At 46.4% G+C, this 20,241-nt stretch overlaps 2 long non-coding RNA genes across 2 annotated transcripts in view; one reads left to right on the top strand and one right to left on the bottom strand.

The window, feature by feature from the left end:
• Nucleotides 1-9,630: 9,630 nt before the first annotated feature.
• Nucleotides 9,631-18,012, top strand: LOC311524998. Its single transcript, XR_014712656.1, has 3 exons — nucleotides 9,631-10,595; nucleotides 12,912-13,048; nucleotides 17,366-18,012. It is a non-coding gene; the product is annotated as an uncharacterized lncRNA (long non-coding RNA).
• Nucleotides 16,302-20,241, bottom strand: part of LOC311524988 — a 59,033-nt gene continuing 55,093 nt past the window's right edge. Inside the window, exon 3 of the long non-coding RNA XR_014712654.1 lies at nucleotides 16,302-16,631. This is a non-coding gene — a long non-coding RNA (uncharacterized lncRNA). The remainder of the gene's footprint in view (nucleotides 16,632-20,241) is intronic.

The raw sequence follows: 20,241 nt of genomic DNA, 5'->3' as shown, positions 1-20,241 counted from the left end.
TCCTGACAACAGTTTCGGTTTTGGATTGGTCAGAACCAAAATAATGAGGTGTCCAGAAGGATATGCAGAAAGTAGAACTTCATAAGGGTTTTGAAATTTTATTGTCTCCGTCAGAATGATATTATAGTCACAAAATATATAATGAAGAGGGTAAAGAAGGAAAGCAGAGATTTCATGACATTGGTGTGGGGCTTTCACACGGAGATCTTTGAAACCAGTAACATTGGTTTTCATTTTCTTTGTGTATTTCCATTGAGAGATGAGCAATAGGATGGATGAAACCAAGAATATAATGAAAGGGATGGCAGATACAATTACTTCCATAGGCATAAAGGAGAGATCTGGGATATCCTTAGACTCAGTCAAGGTTTTGTTTCCTTCTGGGCTTTTTCTTGAGTTGCGTAGATCAACCCCAACATCAAGTCAGACTAATGGGATGGCACTGAAGAAGGAAGCAATCCGGGAGTCCAGGAGAAGCCTTGGCACCAGCAAAACAATTCTCAGCTTCAACAAGAGAAAAAAGTATTGGGTGAAGTTGGCAAACTTTAGAGAGATGAAGACGCTAAGCCAGGTGGCACACCAGAGACTGACCAAGTTTACACAATCCCACAAGAGTCCGAATGCTTTGTGTTTGCATTCGAGTGCAGAAGTCCATGGAAAAAAGATATAAATGATGTTGCTTAGCATTACACTCCATGGTGGGAGAAACCTGGAGACTCTCAGGGAGGTAATAATAAGCTCACACGAAGCCAGCTTTCTGCTTCTGATCCAGTCGGTGAAAATCACAACTATAATAATTCCATTCCCCAGACTTGGAACAAGAGACTCAGGTCCCAAAAGGATCGGCGAGCTGAGAGCTGGAGCGAGAGTGTTTCTAATTGTTGTTTTCCAAGCCTGCGCTGATTCTTCGGTTCTTGGAGAAACTGCAAAAAGGGAAATTGTGACTCTTGTGCTGGTCTGCTGGGCTCTGGCTGGTATTGACACTGTTGGTTTAAGTGTTTTCTAAGGGTAGGAACTGCATTTATAGGGATGCAAATCATCGAAGAATCTTGGCCTCAGCTACTGTCCATATAAATTTCTTTGCAGTGTTATGCCTTTTCTATGAAAATCTTCATTTCCATCTACAGTCCTTTAATTTCTTTCTCTGCCGTCTCCCTCTCTCCCACTTGCTATTTTTTATTGTTTGACTTCTAGCTTATCTCACTAGAAGAGCTGGCACTAGGCATAAGCAAGACTAAGCAATTGCTTAGAACCACAAGCAGCTCAAGCATCTCCCTTTTGCTTTTTATTATAAGAACTTGCATGTTTTAGTATTGTGTACATGTGTGTGGGCAGGGGGGAATATTCCTGCTTAGGGGCGTCAGTGGCCTATCACCAGCACTACTCACCAGATAGATAAGTTCTATTGTGAGCTATGCTCGAAAAATATAATCCTACCCACAGACGCCGCTCGTCCCTGTGCCCCGAGGGACTTCCTTGTAGTGCCTGAGCCACAGCAAGTGAAAAAAAACTTCTCGTTCCCCAAAGACAATGAAAATAGAAGTTTCCGCACACATTACTGGCGTGAAATCCCCAAAGGTGACAAAGTGGAGTGGCCATGGCTTCTGTACTCAGAAACACATTATGGAGGATAATGCTATGACAGGAAGTGTTCCTGGGCTAACAGTGGCAGAGGGAACTGCAAATTTCTGTGTGGCTTAGTGTTGTGGCATGACATACTGTTTGAAATAAATGTGGTAAGCAAGAGACTGCAAGGTGTTGCCCTTGATATATCTGGAGCAATGGAACAATTGGACAAAGCAAAGTCATACGTACAGTCTTACCGGTCAGATGAAAGATTTCAAAACGTTCTGGAGAGTGCACAGAAGTTGGTAGAGGAACGTCACACTAAAGCTATTTTCCCACCCATTCAAGGTGCAACAGGATTCTTTGCCCCTTTTACAGATCCAGACTAACAATTCACAAGAGTCACTAAAGAAGAAGACATTTTGATTACGAGGCATGAGATAATCCCATAAGAGACACCAACAACAATTCTAAGTTGAATTCTTTAACCAGGTGCTAGTTTGTGCAATACAGTCAGTTGAAGAACGTTTCATGCATCTCAAGGAATGAACACAGCAGTATATTTGGGATGTTGTATGCCCTGCATTGCTGGTGTAGGTCTTCTCCAGGTATAGTGAGGAGTTCCTCACTATACCTGAAGAAGATCTACACCAGCAATGCTGGGCACGAGAGACAGTGCTGAGACATGAGCACATGCGCGATGTTGATGCGAGTGATTTAGGTGATGAACTGAAAGCCCTTTCAGGTTACATTTCAGCAGGATCAATGCCAAAGGCTGCTCTGGAATAGATGTGCGCAAATAAGACGACCACTCTCTTTCCAAATGCTTTGGTTGCTCTGTGCATACTTCAAAGACTTCCTGTAACAGTTGCCAGTGAAGAACGCAGAGAACAAACAGCCTACGTCCGTTTGTCAGCTCTGCCTCTTAAATATATTTTATGAACATCTCTTTCAGCACACATACATAACTCCTTAAACAGTGCCCCCAAATATATCACACAATAATCATGAGGATCAATACGACCCTCGTTTGGATAAATACTATGAAAGCAGCATGTTAGGTGCAGTGAGTGTGTCAGGTCTGATAGGAATTATTGTTACAGAACAGTGAACCATCTACCAGTTGGTATTCTGGAGTTTGTAAGGTCACAACACTGTTTGTACTACAGCTTCCCCCAGTGGAGAACCACCTATTGAGAATAATGGCAAAGGAAACTTTGGGTATAGACAAGACACTAGTTACAGCTCTTGTTGTCTAAACCAGTCCCTTTCCCTCTTGTGGTTAGTTAGTGTCCTTCAGATGGCTCACATCATTTAGATGTTCCTAGATTTTTAAGGCCAGAAGAGATCATTACAATCCTCTGCTTTGATTTCTTGGAAAACACAGGCCATAAGAATTCATCCGGAGGTCCCTAGAGGAAGGAATTATTCTTCCCTAGGAAAAGTTCTTTGGCAACAGGATCATACCTATAAAGGGCTCTGTCCTTTATAGGGACTGAGGCTGGGACTATTATCGGTAAGAAGCTAATAAATCATGTCCCATTGTAAGTTCTGTTTGGCTAAGATATAACTCAAATAAGAGCACAGGACTGGGACTCAGGACCCCTGGGTTCTTTTCCTAGTCTGAGCTAAAAGAACAAGGGAGGATTTTTAAATTGGACGGAATATTGACACTATTTTCCACAGGTGGTGGTGGTTTTCGCTGATTTCGTGCTCCTGAGAATACCAAAAGGCACAGTGAGCACAACGGCTACTGGGGAACGTACCTGGGCCTGTATGCAATGGTGCCAGCTGAATTCACCATGGAGTGGTGTGGAAAAGCGTCCCATCGTGGAGGAAGAAATAAGGCAGCCATCTCTAGAAACTTTTGCAAGAGGGTTGCAGAACACCTCCATGGAAGTTTCCTAGAGATCCCTTGGGAGGATCCAAGGGACATGTCTACGTACAGAAACAAACTGCTCCACATGCCTCCTCCCCCTGCCTAGCCCTACAGAGCATGAAAAGCAGATAACTCTCCCACTGTTTGCTGTACCACTGCCTCTTCGAGTATGAGTAACGTAGTGAAAGGGCTGGGCCAGTAAAAAGACTCTGATGCACTCTTCCCTTGATAGGTTTCAGAGTAACTTGACGCTGATCATCTACCTTTAACCTTAGGCTCGTCCAAAGCTCTTTCCATCTATGGACTGCTCTCTGGTGATTTGCTGCCTTCTCATGGCATGCCAGATTTCTAGCCAGATTTTTCCAGTCCTTTGTTCCTGTAGAACCCAATGTGGCTGGAACATAAGACTGGAAGAATTTGCAACAAAAACAGTACGCAGCATTCTGGGTTTTTGAGTACCCATGGCCTCGCCACTTTGTCACCATTGGGGATTTCACACCAGTAATGTGTAGGATGGAAACATCTATTTTCATTGTCTTTGGGGAACAGGAAGGTTTTTTTTTACTTGCTGTGGCCCATGCAGTACAAGGAAGTCCCTCGGGCTACTGTTCAAGTGGGTCCACAGTCCTGGATCATCTAGACTTAAGGAAGTAAACTCAGCAGCACCTGTTCCTTGCGCCTCCACCACACTCTTCTCTGTTCTACACTTTTCTTCAGGAATTTGCATGGTTACATTCAATTGAGATGGAGATATGGATGCTGCAGTAGCTGCCAGGTCACCTGTACTCTGACTAACTGGCAGATCAGGCATCACTTCAGTGGGGCCAGAAGGCTCACCCTGAACATTTGTGTCTATGTATCTTAGGAGAGCTCCTTCCTGCTTAGCTAGAAAAGCTTCCTTTGCTTTCTTTCTTTTTCTGAATGCTGTCCCAGAGGGGCTTTTTCTTCTTTCACTCATGACAGCTGTTCTGTGCCAGCTATAGTGGCTCTCAGCACTCTACTGAAGGGGACAAATAAGCAGGCTGGTAGCAGGGCCTGAGTGAGGGAAGATATCAGCGTCTTAAGGGCCTAACTGGCTCCTACTATTTCAGTTGACTTCCTGTTCTCCTCAAGTGGGTTCAGGGAAGCAGCAGGAAACAGGAAGCTCCCGAGAAGTTAGTGTTAATCAGGCCAGGCTCCTGCGGGGTGCTAGAGAGGTACATAAGCAGATAACACTAAGATGGGGAGAGAGGCAGATAACGCTGGAGGGTATGGATAGGGTCCACAGTAACCTACACAAATTGGAGGAGTGGTCCAAAAGAAATCTGATGTGGTTCAACAAGAACAAGTGTAGCCCCTGCCCCCAGTCTGGCACCTGAGGCGGCCGCCTCAGTTCACCTCACAGTTAAGATCCGCCCTGGTCGAGCTCAGACTCATGCGAGTCTCTGATGCTGCCTAAGTAAAAAGTAGACTGCATGAAACCAAGTGCTTCCATGTGAGGAAGTCACATGACTTTTCACTGCGGTGACTTTTCACATATGTTGTTCTTCATAGCAGCAGTGTGGGGTGTCTGTTCTGATTTTGACAGTCTGCCCTGAGGTAGGCATGCAAGGTTGTGAGCCACTCCAGACAGTGCAACACCGTGCTCTAACCACTAGGCACAACCCCTGTTGTAACCACTAGGCACAACCCCTGTTGTAACCACTAGGCACAGTTGCGCAAGTCCCAGTCTCTGACACAGTCTAGATGGAGCATGATTGTTGCCTCTTTTGTCCTTACCCTGCTTCCCTTTCGGAAGTCATCTCCACAATTTCCCCTGGCTGCTGGAACCTCTGCCAGGAACCTTGCGATCCTGGACCATCCTTTCTTTTCTGGTTCTCAGACTGCAGCAGTTCAGTTAGCTGTGCCTTTGTCAACCCTTGACAGCTTACTTTTCTCACTCTGCATATCTCAGCCAGCTGAATTTTATTCAGCTGCTCCATATTCATCCTTCCTTTTTCCTTTCCTGAACAGGCTGGGAGACACTTTTTGTTCGTGCTTTTCCCTCCTACAACACTTGCTTTTACTGCTGTTGGCTTTTATTGACAATTCCTCTTCACTGTCACAGATCCCACACACACACGGCCACCCGGTCACAGTTCCTGAGGTAACTGCACCAATGACTCCTTTGTGGCTGGCGTGAGGGCACCCCACTTAGGTCTCGGGCCTCTAGCTGTCACCTTTCTCATTGCAGAACCCACGTTCTTCGCAGTCCTGATCAGGGATTTAGGCAACTCCTCCTGTCCTTTGTTGGGATCACCTGAACAGGTCTGAAGCTTGTTTACACTACAGCAGTACAATGGCACAAATGGCACAGATATGCTGCCCTAGATACGCAGCTGTAGCACTGTTGTGTAAATATGTTCTACACTGACAGAAGGGGCTTTCCACCCATGTAGGTAATCCACCTCTCCAAGAGGCGGTAGCTGGGTGGATGGAAGAATCCTTTCGTCAAACTAGGTGTATCTACCGTGGGGGTCAGGTTGACCTAATTAGGTCACACAGGGCATAAAATTTTTCACAGGCCTGAGTGATGAAGCTAGATTGACCTAAATTTTAGGTGTAGACCAGGCCTGAGTTTAGTCCAGCACCTGCCATCCTGCTGCCTGCAAGGCAGTGGCAGAGTTAACCAGTGACCAGCCAGCCCTTATACAGCAGAGTATTATTTATTCAAAACAAAACTGTTACAGAGAAAGGATATCATAAAACAATAAACAGTTCACACCCATGCTTATCACGCAATACCTGTATGCCACATAGGACCCCAGTAGGCTTCAAAGTAATTCAGGTTCTCTCACAGGACCTGGTTCTGTTTGGGTCACAATCTCATATCAGATTTTGGATGGGGTGAGAGCGACCCCTGTCCCCCTTTCCTCAGTCAATGGATCATTAGATTATTTTCAGTTCTTTGTCTGACAGTCTCTTGAACCAGGGTTTTCACACGTAGGTCAGCAGGCTGTATCCAGCTTAACTTGGAGACTTTAAGGTCGGACGGGACCAGCCTGATCATTTGTACCTAGAGCCCTGGATGGGCAGAGCTAGCCTGTCCTGCTGAGACCTCCCTGCTGTTGTTACTTGCGTTAGCTTTGATCGAGCTAGCTCAAAGCGAGCTGAGGTCTATCTACACATACTGCAATCACAGCTCCCAATTGCAGTTCAGGGGAGTTGGAACAATTTTTATAGTGGGGGCGCTGAGAGTCATTGAAACCCTGTATATAAACCCTGTATATAATGGAAACCACTTCAAGTCAGGGGGTGCTGCAGCACCCCCAGCACCCCTAGTTCCAGTTCCTACATTGCACTGTAGACATACCCTTAGTGAGAGCTGTTTCGGTGGAATGGAAAGGGTGGAAGGCAGAATGAAGGGGCTGCAGGATAAGGTTGGAGAAGAACACAATAGAACAGTTGTAAATGGCTCATTTGGGTCCAGCGAAGAAGGGAAGGTGGGTGGTCCTTTTGAGCACTGGGACATGGGCGAGCGCTAGCTCACCCACTGCTAAAAGCCCCTCCCCCAGCCTAGGGAGGGTCTACTAAACCTGGAACCCAACTGAGTTTGGGGGACAACAAATGCAATAACGGGAACAGGCGTGAAGGTCAAAGGGCCAAAACAAGGGAACCAGAAGGGGACACCAAGCAGAGAACCCTGGACAGCACCCACTGCTCCTCAAAGGCCTCGAGAGAGACGGTGAATGCTACCCAGAGCAACTCTGCCCGGATACATGAACAGATAAAAGAATGAAAAACAGCCCCACAGTCACAGGGCCCCACCTCTGCCAACCTCTTCTCCCTGGTGTTACAGATGGCCACCTTGGCCATGGCTAGGAGGAGGTTGACGAGGTGGTCCCGTGACTTTGTGGGGCCTTGGATAGGGTGTGCGTAAATAAATAAGTGTGGGGAAAAATGCAGCCAGAACCTCAATAAGAGGTTCTGGAGGAGCTGGAGGAGCTGCAGCCTGGTGCACTGAAGGTACGCATGCACCAGGGTCTCCCTCACGCCACAAAAGGTGCATGCTTCAGGGACGGAGGTGAACCGTGCCAAGTACAAGCCCATGCTCAAGGCTTCATGCAGGAGCCACCAGCTGATATCCCCAGCAGGCTGCGGGACTCAGATGGAATGTAAACTGGCCCACTGGGGTTCCCCACCCTACACTGCTGGTGAAAGGTCCCGCCACTTGGTATCAGGGCGGGACACGAGGGTGGGGTAATGTAGCATGTGCAGCACAAGTGCGTATAGATGGTCCCTTGACGCGGTGTGGAAACGAACTGGCTGCATAGCACGCAGCCGGCTCGAGGTACAAGGAAGGGGAGGCCAGGAAGGCTCAGGGGGCAGGGGGCCAAAGGAAAGATCCGGAGGGTCTGGAGTGAGGGGCGGGCGGGGCGCACCTTCTCGCAGGACCCGCTTGAGATAAAACTGAGCCGCAGGAGACAGGGCTGCCTCTCCCTCCTGGAGTACGTGCCAAGGGGTCGTAAGGGTGGAGAGCCCCATGCGCCAACTGAGCGCCTGGGGAACCACCCAACCCCCCAGGTCATAGACCAGGAGGTCTCCGATCCTGGTTATTCCCGCCAGGACCAACCTCCGGCACACCAAGGAGGACTCCTGGGTGGTGGGTAGTAATGGAGAGGCAGGAGTGGGTCCAGGGTTGGTGTTGTGAAGATAAAGGAGCATTCTTGTGAGGGGAAGGAGCTAGAAGAGGGAGAGGGTAAGAATATCTGAGTGGGAAAAGGGAGGTTAGTAGCTGGGAGAGGATGAGAGCGATGGGGAGGGAGAGTTGCAGGTAGAGAGTCATGCAAGAGTTGTTGGAGACAGCTGGACAGAACAAAGGCCCTGTTATCCCCCTGGCTAATCACCTGAGGAAGGAGCATGCTCCCACTCAGTTTGTTCAGCTACTCGTGTATTTATCTGTTGTTTCAAATGACACTAATTTCCTCATTTTCCTCACAGTACAGCAAGTCTCCACTGATCAGGGGCTGCCTCCCAAACCATGACTCTCTTTCTTTCTGTCTTCTCTCCGCAGTGGGTCAGGCTCTTTTCGCTCCAAGATCCAACTGCAGGGATTCCACAACACCCACCACAATGAATAAGATCATCATTTATGAGCATGGAAACTTCAACAGTTACTTCAGAGAATTGACCCCTGACATCTCCCACCTGGAGTCTGTAGACTGGAAGGACTGCATCTCCTCGCTGAAGGTCATTCCTGGGTGGCCTACCAGCATCATCATTGTTCGGGCAAGATCAGGGTGTTTGGGGAAGATGAATACCACCTTTGTCGGTCATGATATGAATGATGAGATCACCTCTCTCCAGCTGATTACTGAAAACCTGCACAGTCCTCAGATCACCCTGTACAAACACCCACACTATTGAGCAGAGAGCAAGGGGGTAAGAGAAGGAACCAACCTGGCCAGGGGACTTTTCAATGACAGCACCTTCTCACAAGGTCCAGAGCAGCGCCTGGCTGTTGTGTGAGCGCAGTGATGGAAATGGCTGGTGTTCTGTAGCCAGGGAAGATGAATGGCTTCCAAACAATTGGAAGATTGGGCCAAAAGGAATCTGATGAGGTTCAATAAGGATAAGTGCAGGGTCCTGCACTTAGGACGGAAGAACCCAATGCACAGCTACAGACTAGGGACCGAATGGCTAGGCAGCAGTTCTGCGGAAAAGGACCTAGGGGTGACAGTGGACGAGAAGCTGGATATGAGTCAGCAGTGTGCCCTTGTTGCCAAGAAGGCCAATGGCATTTTGGGATGTATAAGTAGGGGCATAGCGAGCAGATCGAGGGATGTGATCGTTCCCCTCTATTCGACATTGGTGAGGCCTCATCTGGAGTACTGTGTCCAGTTTTGGGCCCCACACTTCAAGAAGGATGTGGATAAATTGGAGAGAGTCCAGCGAAGGGCAACAAAAATGATTAGGGGACTGGAACACATGAGTTATGAGGAGAGGCTGAGGGAGCTGGGATTGTTTAGCCTGCAGAAGAGAAGAATGAGGGGGGATTTGATAGCTGCTTTCAACTACCTGAAAGGGGGTTCCAAAGAGGATGGCTCTAGACTGTTCTCAATGGTAGCAGATGACAGAACGAGGAGTAATGGTCTCAAGTTGCAGTGGGGGAGGTTTAGATTGGATATTAGGAAAAACTTTTTCACTAAGAGGGTGGTGAAACACTGGAATGCGTTACCTAGGGAGGTGGTAGAATCTCCTTCCTTGGAGGTTTTTAAGGTCAGGCTTGACAAAGCCCTGGCTGGGATGATTTAACTGGGAATTGGTCCTGCTTTGAGCAGGGGGTTGGACTAGATGACCTTCTGGGGTCCCTTCCAACCCTGATGTTCTATGATTCTATGATTCAATGGTTCCATCTGTCTCAACAAGAAGCTTTTATTTCTGCCTCCCCTGTGACCTGGCCACCGCCAGAGCTGACAAGCTGCAGAACCGGCCATCCTGGGGTGTCAAGGATTAGGGGTGGCGGAGAGGAAGAGCTCTGTCCATGCTTGCACTTCTTTCTTCCACACACTATGGAATGAGTGAAATTGGGATAAATGATCCACCCACTAATCAGGAAACTGTCCAGGTGCCTCTACTGGCCAAGATCTCTCCTCACACAGAGGTGATCATGCATGCCCTGAAGTGCCATCTTAGTCCTGCTGGTGTTGCCACCCTCTGTTGTGGGAAAAGGAGGACTGAACATGAGATGCACCAGAGCACATTGGAGTGTAGCACCCACCCTGGGCACTCTAAACCGGGCAGAGCAGTGGCTGGAACTCAGGTCTCCCACATACCAGGCCACACACACACACAGGCTCTCTCTTTCCCCTCCCCAGATATTGACATGTTCTCCTGAATGGAAAACCAGCCTTTGGACACAATTCCATTGTTCTGTAAATGTTCAAAAGTTTTGGGTTTTCTTCCAATGCAAAATGAAAACAAACTCTGAAACCCTGAAAGCTCCTGCTAAATAGCTCTAAGAATTTACCCTCACTGTCAAAAATGTGTGCTGTATTTCTAGTCTGAACTGATCTAGCATCAGCTGCTAAGCATTGGATCTTCCTGCTTGGTGGAAGCACTGTATACTCTGAGAAATCTCTTCCCCAGGGAGGTATTTGGAGCCTGCGATCCAGTTGTCACAGACCCCGAGGTAAATACACCTTTGTTCTTATTGCATTTCATCCTATTAATTCAGACCATTTCTCCAGTGCGTCAAGATCATTTGGAATTGTAATCCTGTCCTCCAAGGTGTTTGCAACCCCTCCCAGCTTGGTATTGTCTGCAAACTTTATAAGTGTACTCTCTGTGCCATTATCCAAATTATTTATGAAGATATTGAACAGAATGAGACTGAGGACAGATCCCTGCGGGACCCCAGTCGATAGGCCATTCCAGTTCCACTATGAACCATTGATAACCACTCTCTGAGTATTGTTTTCCAGCCATGTCTGCACCCACCATATAGTAGGTTTGTCTAGGCTACATTTCTCTAGTTTGTTTATGAGAAGGTCATGTGAGACGGTATGAAAGGCCTTACTAAAGTCAAGCTATATCACATCTACTGCTTCCCCCCATCGACACGGCTTGTTACCCTGTCAGAGAAGGATGTTAGGCTACTTTGACATAATTTCTTCTTGACAAATCCATGTTGATTGTTATTTATTCACTTTTTTTTTCTAGATGCTTATGAATTGTTTGACCATTTGCTTCTTTGTCCTTCTAGGTGCCAAAGTTAAGCTGAGTGGTCTATAATTCCTTGGGTTTTCCTTATTCCCCCCTTTTTTATAGATAGATGCTATACTTGCCCTTTTCCAGTCCTCTGGTATCTCTCTCATACTCAACCAGTTCTCAACAAGAATTGCTAATGGCTCAGAGATCTCTTCAGTCAGTTCCTTAAGTATTCTAGAATGTATTTCATCAGGCCCTGCCGACTAGAAGACATCCAACCTGTCCAAGTAATTCTTAACTTGTTCTTTTCCTATTTTAGCTCAGATCCTACCCTATTTACACTGATGTCGGCTATGTTAGTTGTCCAATCGCTGCTAAATTTTTGGTGAAAACTGGAAAAAAAAAAAAAGGCATTTAGCACTTCAGCCATTGCTGCATTTTCTATTATTGTCTTTCCCTCCTCATTGAGTAATGGGGCTACCCTGTCCTTGGTCCTCCTCTTGCTTCCCATGTATTTGTAAAATGCTTTCTAGTTACTCTTTATATCCCTAGTTAGTTTAATCTCATTTTGTGCCTTAGCTTTTCTAATTTTGTCCCTATGTGCTTGTGGGGTTTTATATATATATATATACACACATCCCTTGTCATTTGACTTAGCTTCCTCTTTTTGTGACTCTCTTTCAAGTTTCAGGTCATTGAAAATCTCCTGGTGAAGCCAGCGAGGTGTCTCACCAAACTTCCTATCTTTTCTACTCATTGGCATAGTTTGCTCTTTTGCCCTTAATAATGTCTCTTTAAAAAATTGCCAGCACTTTTTTCCCTTGGACTTGCTTCCCATGGGATCTTACCTACCAGTTCCCTGAGTTTGCTGAAGTTTGCCTTCTTGAAGTCCATTGTCTTTATTCTGCTGTTTCCACTCCTACCATTCCCTCAGTCATTTCATGGTCACCTTCAGCCACGCTGCCTTCCACCACAATCCCCAACAGACCACACTGTGAACTTTACGCAAGCTAAAAGAAAAACCAAACAGACAAACAAGCTGGCTGCTCACCCCAAGCATTAGTGCTGGCTCCTTCTTCAGTAGGGCTCTCCTTCCCATACTCCCCTGTTCGCTGTGCCCTGTTCGCAGAGAAGGAACCAAGCTGAGCAATGGAGATTTCAATGACAAGTGCCTTCCCCCAAGGTCCAGAGCAGTGCGTGGCTATTGTGTGAGCATGGTGATGGAAGTGGCTTTTGTTATGTTGCCCAGAAAGCTGAATGGCTTCTGAACTGTGATTCAATCAGTCCCAATGACAAGCTTTCATTGCTGTATCCCCTGAGACCTGTCCAGTACTAGATTTGATGAGCTGCAGACCTTCATGCTCTACCTGATTGGCAGCTTCCTCTGGGGTGTTCCCTCTCCTCCCAGACCATTCACACAGCTCTGACTAGGAGGCTTATTCAGGGCTCTGCTGGCCTCTATCTGCCATTTATTTTCCTTTCGATCCCTTCTCCCTGGATTAGACGTTGGTGTCACAGGAAAGGCAGAACTCCTTAGCTACCTCAGATTCCCAACTTGCAGCTGGAGTCTCAGCCACAACCTTGCTCTGTTCTGCCTCAGTTTCCCTGGTAAGGGCAGGCAGTGATCTGTTCTCCCTGACCATGGCTACAGGACCCAGGCAATGCACTTTCACATCAGTAAAATATCCAGTGTGGGAGCAGGGGATGGTGTCATCCTCCCCTCCCCTCAGTCTCTGGTATCTATCTGCATAAGCTGGGAAGGTAAATTGAGCTTAACCCTGCTTTCCTTTTGTTACAGGAAGGGAGAACATGCCCACACCCCGCCTCCACTTCTCCCTTTCAGCAACTTCATTTGCAGGGACACTGTAACAAGCTGTATTCTTGCAGTCAGCTGTGATTGCCTTTGCAGGAGAAAAGGCTGGAGCACATCAAAAGGTATATCACTTAAGATCCCAAGCAACAACACATCTGACCCTTCCTGTGTCTGCAGGCAGTGCAAATGGTTTCACACCAGGAATGGCATAAAATCACTGCCCAGTCTGCAAAATGTTGTAGAAATCTCTAGAAATATTGTCAAATCCACACACATGCCCAGAATTGGACACAATACTGCAGCTGAGGCCTTATAAGTGCTGAGTAGAGTGGAAGAATTACTTCTCGTGTCTTGCTTACAACACTCTGACTAATACAACCCAGAATGATGATCACTTTTTTTGCAACAGTGTTATATTGTTGACTCATATTTATTTTGTGATCTACTATAACCTCCAGATCCTTTTCTGCAATACTCCTTCCTAGGCAGCTATTCCCATTTTATATTTGTGTGTTTGATTATTCATTCATACTGGGAGGAGTGGTAGATATGCTGGAGGGGAGGGATAGGATACAGATGGACCTAGACAAATTGGAGGATTGGGCCAAAAGAAATCTGATGAGGTTCAATAAGGATAAGTGCAGGGTCCTGCACTTAGGACGGAAGAATCCAATGCACCGCTACAGACTAGGGGCCGAATGGCTAGGCAGCAGTTCTGTGGAAAAGGACCTTGGGGTGACAGTGGACGAGAAGCTGGATATGAGTCAGCAGTGTGCCCTTATTGCCAAGAAGGCCAATGGCATTTTGGGATGTATAAGTAGGGGCATAGCGAGCAGATCGAGGGACGTGATCGTTCCCCTCTATTCGACATTGGTGAGGCCTCATCTGGAGTACTGTGTCCAGTTTTGGGCCCCACACTACAAGAAGGATGTGGATAAATTGGAGAGAGTCCAGCGAAGGGCAACAAAAATTATTAGGGGTCTAGAACACATGACTTATGAGGAGAGGCTGAGGGAGCTGGGATTGTTTAGTCTACAGAAGAGAAGAATGAGGGGGGATTTGATAGCTGCTTTCAACTACCTGAAAGGGGGTTCCAAAGAGGATGGCTCTAGACTGTTCTCAATGGTAGCAGATGACAGAACGAGGAGTAATGGTCTCAAGTTGCAGTGGGGGAGGTTTAGATTGGATATTAGGAAAAACTTTTTCACTAAGAGGGTGGTGAAACACTGGAATGCGTTACCTAGGGAGGTGGTAGAATCTCCTTCCTTAGAGGTTTAAGGTCAGGCTTGACAAAGCCCTGGCTGGGATGATTTAACTGGGAATTGGTCCTGCTTCAAGCAGGGGGTTGGACTAGATGACCTTCTGGAGTCCCTTCCAACCCTGATATTCTATGATTCTATGATTCCTAAGTGTTGTACTTTGCTTTTGTCCTTATTGAATTTCATCCTGTTTAATTTAGAACATTTCTCCAGTTTGTCCAGATAATTTTGACTTGTAATTCTATCCTCCAAAGCAGTTGCAACCTCTCCCAGCTTGGTATCATCTTCAAACTTTATAAGTGTACTCTCTGTGCCACTATCCAAACTGTTTATGAAGATATTGACTAGAACCAGACCGAGGAAAGATCCCTATGGCTGGGACCTCACTCAATACACCTTTCCAGCTTGCTTGTGAACCACTGATAACAACCCTCTGAGTAAGATTTTCCCGCCACTTGTGCACCCACCTTATATTAGGTTTGTCCAGGGTATATTTCTCTAGTTTGTTTACGAGAAGGCCGTGAGAGACAGTGTCGAGGACTCGAACCCCAGACGGCACAGTTCGTTGTCTGACCAGAGAGAGACAGGCAACACCAGCAAGGTCCAAACACAAAGCTCTTTATTGAATACTGCACACAACAATAGAGAGCAGCCTGTCTCCAAAGAGAACCAGCCAGCCTCTAAGTAAAATTCATACGTTTTTATAGACAGTCCCGTCGCGTCACAGATTTATTCATAAAGCAGCCCACCCCCACTATATTAGTTAAAATCCTCTTTCTCTGTATGCATGCACTTCTACCTCCCTTATTGTAGATAACTTTTTGCAAATCGTAGTGCTTCACTAACTTTCTTATCAGTATGGGTGTCAACCAGGAGACGAGGAGTTAAAACACACATAACACAAGAGCAGGGAGTGGAAAACAGCGCCTCAGTATCTCAAGGACTGTTCCCAACACATCTGGTACAAAAATACAGGAATGCAGGCCTCCCCTTTTTTCTCACTCTCTGTAACTTAAACAAATATTCCTTCATTCTACTTTCAGAGACTTTCCCAGCAGCCTCTCTGAGCCTGACTTTGGTTCGGTTGGCATAACTGCTTCCCGTTTAGCTTTTCTCACCTAACAACAGTACCAAAGGCCTTACTAAAGTCAAGCTATATCACATCAAGTGCTTCCTCCTCTCCACCAGGCTTGTTACCCTGTCAGAGAAGGATGTTAGACTGCTTTGACATGATTTTTTCTTGACAAATTCATGTTGACTGATATTTATTCCCTTATTTGTTTCTACGTGCTTGCAAATTGATTGTTTGACTATTTGCTCCTTTGGCCTTCTAGGTACTGAAGTTAAGCTGACTGGTCTATAATTCCTTGGGTTGTCCTTCTTCCCCCTTTTTATAGAGAGATACTATATATGCTCTTTTCCAGCCCTCTGGTATCTCTCCCATCCTCCATGAGTTCTTAACGAGAATTGCTAATGGCTCATAGATCTCTTCAGCCAGTTCCTTAAGTATTCTAGAATGTATTTCATCCAGTCCTGCTGACTTGAAGACATCGAACTTTTCCAAGTAATTCTTGTTCTTTTCTTGTTTTAGCCTCAGATCCTAAGCTATTTACACTGATGTTTGCTATGTTAGTTGTCCAATCATTGCTAAATTTTTGGGGAAAACTGAAACAAAAAAAGGCATTTAACACTTCAGCCATTGCTGCATTTTCTATTATTGTCTTTCCCTCCTCATTGAGTAATGGGGCTACCCTGTACTTGTACCCTGTCCATTTCTCATGTATTTATAAAATGCTTTCTAGTTACCCTTTATATCACTAGCTAGTTTAATCTCATTTTGTGCCTTGGCCTTTCTAATTTTGTCCCTATGTGCTTGTGGTTTTATATATATATACATACACATATACATACACACACACACACACACACAGACATCCCTTGTCATTTGACTTAGCTTCCTCTTTTTGTGACTCTGTGCTTGTGGGGGTTTATATATATATATATATATATATATATATATATATATATATATATATATATATATATATATATATATATATATACACACACACATCGTTTGTCATTTGACTTAGCTTCCTCTTTTTGTGACTCTCTTTTGAGTTTCAGGTCATTGAAAATCTTCTGGTGAAGCCAGCGACGTCTCTCACCAGATTTCCTATCTTTCCTACTCATTGGCATAGTTTGCTCTTTTGCCCTTAATAATGTCTCTTTAAAAAATTGCCAGCGCTTTTTTCCCTTGGATTTGCTTCCCATGGGATCTTACCTACCAGTTCCCTGAGTTTGCTGAAGTTTGCCTTCTTGAAGTCCATTGTCTTTATTCTGCTGTTTCCACTCCTACCATTCCCTCAGTCATTTCATGGTCACCTTCAGCCACGCTGCCTTCCACCACAATCCCCAACAGACCACACTCTGCACTTTACGCAAGCTAAAAGAAAAACCAAACAGACAAATAAGCTGGCTGCTCACCCCAAGCATTAGTGCTGGCTCCTTCTTCAGTAGGGCTCTCCTTCCCATACTCCCCTGTTCGCTGCCCCCTGTTCGCAGAGAAGGAACCAAGCTGAGCAATGGAGATTTCAATGGCAAAGCAGTGCGTGGCTATTGTGTGAGCATGGTGACAGAAGTGGCTTCTGTTATGTTGCCTAGAAAGCTGAATGTCTTCCAAACTATAACTCAATCAGTCCCAACGACAAGCTTTCATTGCTGTGTCCCCTGAGACCTGTACGGTACCAGATCTGACGAGCTGCAGACCTTGTCATCCTGGGGTGCTGTGGATCAGAGGGAGCCCCCACAGGGAGGCGCAGAGTTAGAGCTCTGCCCACGCATGCACTTCATTGCTCCACACACCACAGAATCAGTGTATTTGGGAAAGTGCAGCTCATCCTGTGCAGTGCTTCATATTCTTGTGTCCTGCTGTTTGTCCCCCAAGGCCATGCCAGAACTTCCTCCCAGACCTCACCCTCCCAGTCTCCTTCATGCTCTCCCTGATTGGCAGCTTCCTCCCTTCCCAGACCCTTCACACAGCTCTAACTAGGAGGCTTATTCAGGGCTCTGCTGGCCTCTTGTCTGCCATTTATTTTCCTTTTGATCCCTTCTCCCTGGATTAGACAACCTCTGGAGGTCCCTGCCAGCTCTACATTTCTATGTTTCTATGATTTCTAGGATCACAGAGGGGGCCTCAGAGGTGCTAGGATTGACACTGGAACTAGCTGCCCCATTATCACTGCCAAGACACTGTGGCACTCACAGACAGATTGAAAGGAATGTCATCATAGATGAAACAGAAGGAATCAACCAAACAGATCGTCAGCAAACCTTGATCACCACAATCTGAAGACAGCAAGAGATCTCCAGTTTCTACAGCTTCAGGGAGGTGGGAAAGGGGATGAGGAGGGGTTCATGTTCTTTGCGGAGATAGGAACCTCCAGCACCTCCCAGTATCTACAGGGGATAAATGAGCACCCACCAATAGGGAAAATGTCAAGGTGCTCCACTGGCCAAGATCTCTCCTCACACAGCAATGGTCATCCATGCCCTGAGGAGAGAATGTGCCATCTGAGCATTGATGGAGTTGATCACCGCCTAGGATGGAAGAAGAAGAACCACCACACATGTGGTGCACCAGAGCACACTGGTGTGTAGAACCCACCCAGGGCATTGTTCAAAAACAGGAGTAAGCTCAGCCTGCAGGTGAGTCCACAAACCTGCTGTGTTTCCTGCCCCTTCCATCCCAACATGCTCATATCTGCTCCCAAGTACAGGTTGAAGGGTTTCCAGTCTGCTAGCTTCACTGAGTGATTTATTGTTAACCTGCTCTAATAAAGTGATTTACAAGAAAACTTGGATTAATGGTCTCCTGTTCCGATAGCCAGTAAAGGTTCAGTCCCCAGGAGAGCTCCTTCCTGCATAGTAACTGCCTTCATCTAGACTGGACTTTGCTTTTCAGAGCAGAATGAATCTAGAACCAGCGCACTTCCCCTGGGGTGGCACTGCTGGAGGGGAGCTGTGACTCTGCTGCATTATGCCCTCCCCCAACTCAATCCCACCAAAGCCTTTGTGTGGGTGGTTCACAAGGGTCAGACCCATGGGTAGAGATGGGTCAGGTGAAGAGCAGGAGTGGGGCGGCCTCATATCCCCCATGTCTGATGGGGCATCCCATTGCAATAGAATCAAAAACAACAAGGAGTCCGGTGACACCTTAAAGATTAACAGATTTATTTGGGCATAAGCTTTCGTGAAAGCTTATGCCCAAATAAATCTGTTAGTCTTTAAGGTGCCACCGCGCTCCTTGTCGTTTTTGTGGATACAGACTAACACAGCTGCCCGCTGGTACATTGCAACAGAATGTGCAGCACAGTCTTGGTGGAGTGGCAAATGGAAAGTTAATCTAAGTGTACGTTAATGAATAGGTAACAGACGTTATCAAGCAGGAACCCTTGTAATAGATTCATAGGGTATGGATACACGGGAATAAACGACCCGTGGCATGGCCTCGGCTGGCTCAGGTCAGCTGACTTTGGCCTGTGGGGCTCAGGCTGTGGGGCTAAAAATTGATGTTTAGATGTTTCGGTTTGGCCTGGAGCCCAGGGTCTGGGACCCTCCCTCCTTACTCCATGGAGGCACTTACAGGCTGATCAACTTTGCATTTGAACCAACTGTACATGAGCTCTGTGGCAAAAGGGGCCAACATAACACATTGCACTGGAAGCTCATGCACAGCTGGTTATCTACAATGACCCCTGAGTCCTTCTCAGAGCTGTTGCTTTGCAGGATAGCTCAGAAAGGGTCTCTGTAAAAATAACAATGTGGCATCATGTATTGAGTCAAACACAAAAAAACTTTGTTACAAACAGGGTAAGTCAGGACCAACATCCAGCTCAAAACTACAAATAAATCAAATAAAGCCATGCAACTACATGCAGAATTTTATCTCATCACATATACACCCACAGCGACTCACCAGAGAGCCTATACCTACCAACAGCAAATCAACTGTTACCAACCACAATCCCAAGGTGACTCCCAGGCAATCCCTTTAGGATGACAAAAAGAAAAGGAGTACTTGTGGCACCTTAGAGACTAACCAATTTATTTGAGCATAAGCTTTCGTGAGCTACAGCTCACTTCATCGGATGCATACTGTGGAAACTGCAGAAGACATTATATACACAGAGACCATGAAACAATACCTCCTCCCACCCCACTCTCCTGCTGGTAATAGCTTATCTAAAGTGATCACTCTCCTTACAATGTGTATGATAATCAAGTTGGGCCATCTTCAGCACAAATCCAGGTTTTCTCACCCTCCGCCCCCCCCCCCCACACACAAACTCACTCTCCTGCTGGTAATAGCCCATCCAAAGTGACCACTCTCTTTACAATGTGTATGAAAATCAAGGTGGGCCATTTCCAACACAAATCCAGGTTTTCTCACCGCCCCCCCTTTTTTTTCAAAAACCACACACACAAACTCACTCTCCTGCTGGTAATAGCTTATCCAAAGTGACCACTCTCCTTACAATGTGTATGAAAATCAAGGTGGGCCATTTCCAACACAAATCCAGGTTTCCCCCCCCACCCCCCAAAACACACACACACAAACTCACTCTCCTGCTGGTAATAGCTTATCCAAAGTGACCACTCTCCCTACAATGTGCATGATAATCAAGGTGGGCCATTTCCAGCACAAATCCAGGTTTTCTCACCCCCCACTCCCATACACACACAAACTCACTCTCCTGCTGGTAATAGTTCATCCAAAGTGACCACTCTCCCTACAATATGCATGATAATCAAGGTGGGTCATTTCCAGCACAAATCCAGGTTTTCTCACCGCCCTCCCCCTTTTTTTCCAAAAACCACACACACAAACTCACTCTCCTGCTGGTAATAGCTCATCCAAACTGACCACTCTCCTTACAATGTGTATGATAATCAAGGTGGGCCATTTCCAGCATAAATCCAAGTTTAACCAGAACGTCGGGGGGGGGGGTAGGAAAAACAAGGGGAAATAGGCTACCTTGCATAATGACTTAGCC

Source organism: Lepidochelys olivacea (assembly GCF_965140295.1).
Source record: "Lepidochelys olivacea isolate rLepOli2 genome assembly, chromosome: 1".
Lineage (NCBI taxonomy): Eukaryota > Metazoa > Chordata > Testudines > Cheloniidae > Lepidochelys > Lepidochelys olivacea.
This window is presented reverse-complemented; position numbering and strand designations above follow the sequence as displayed.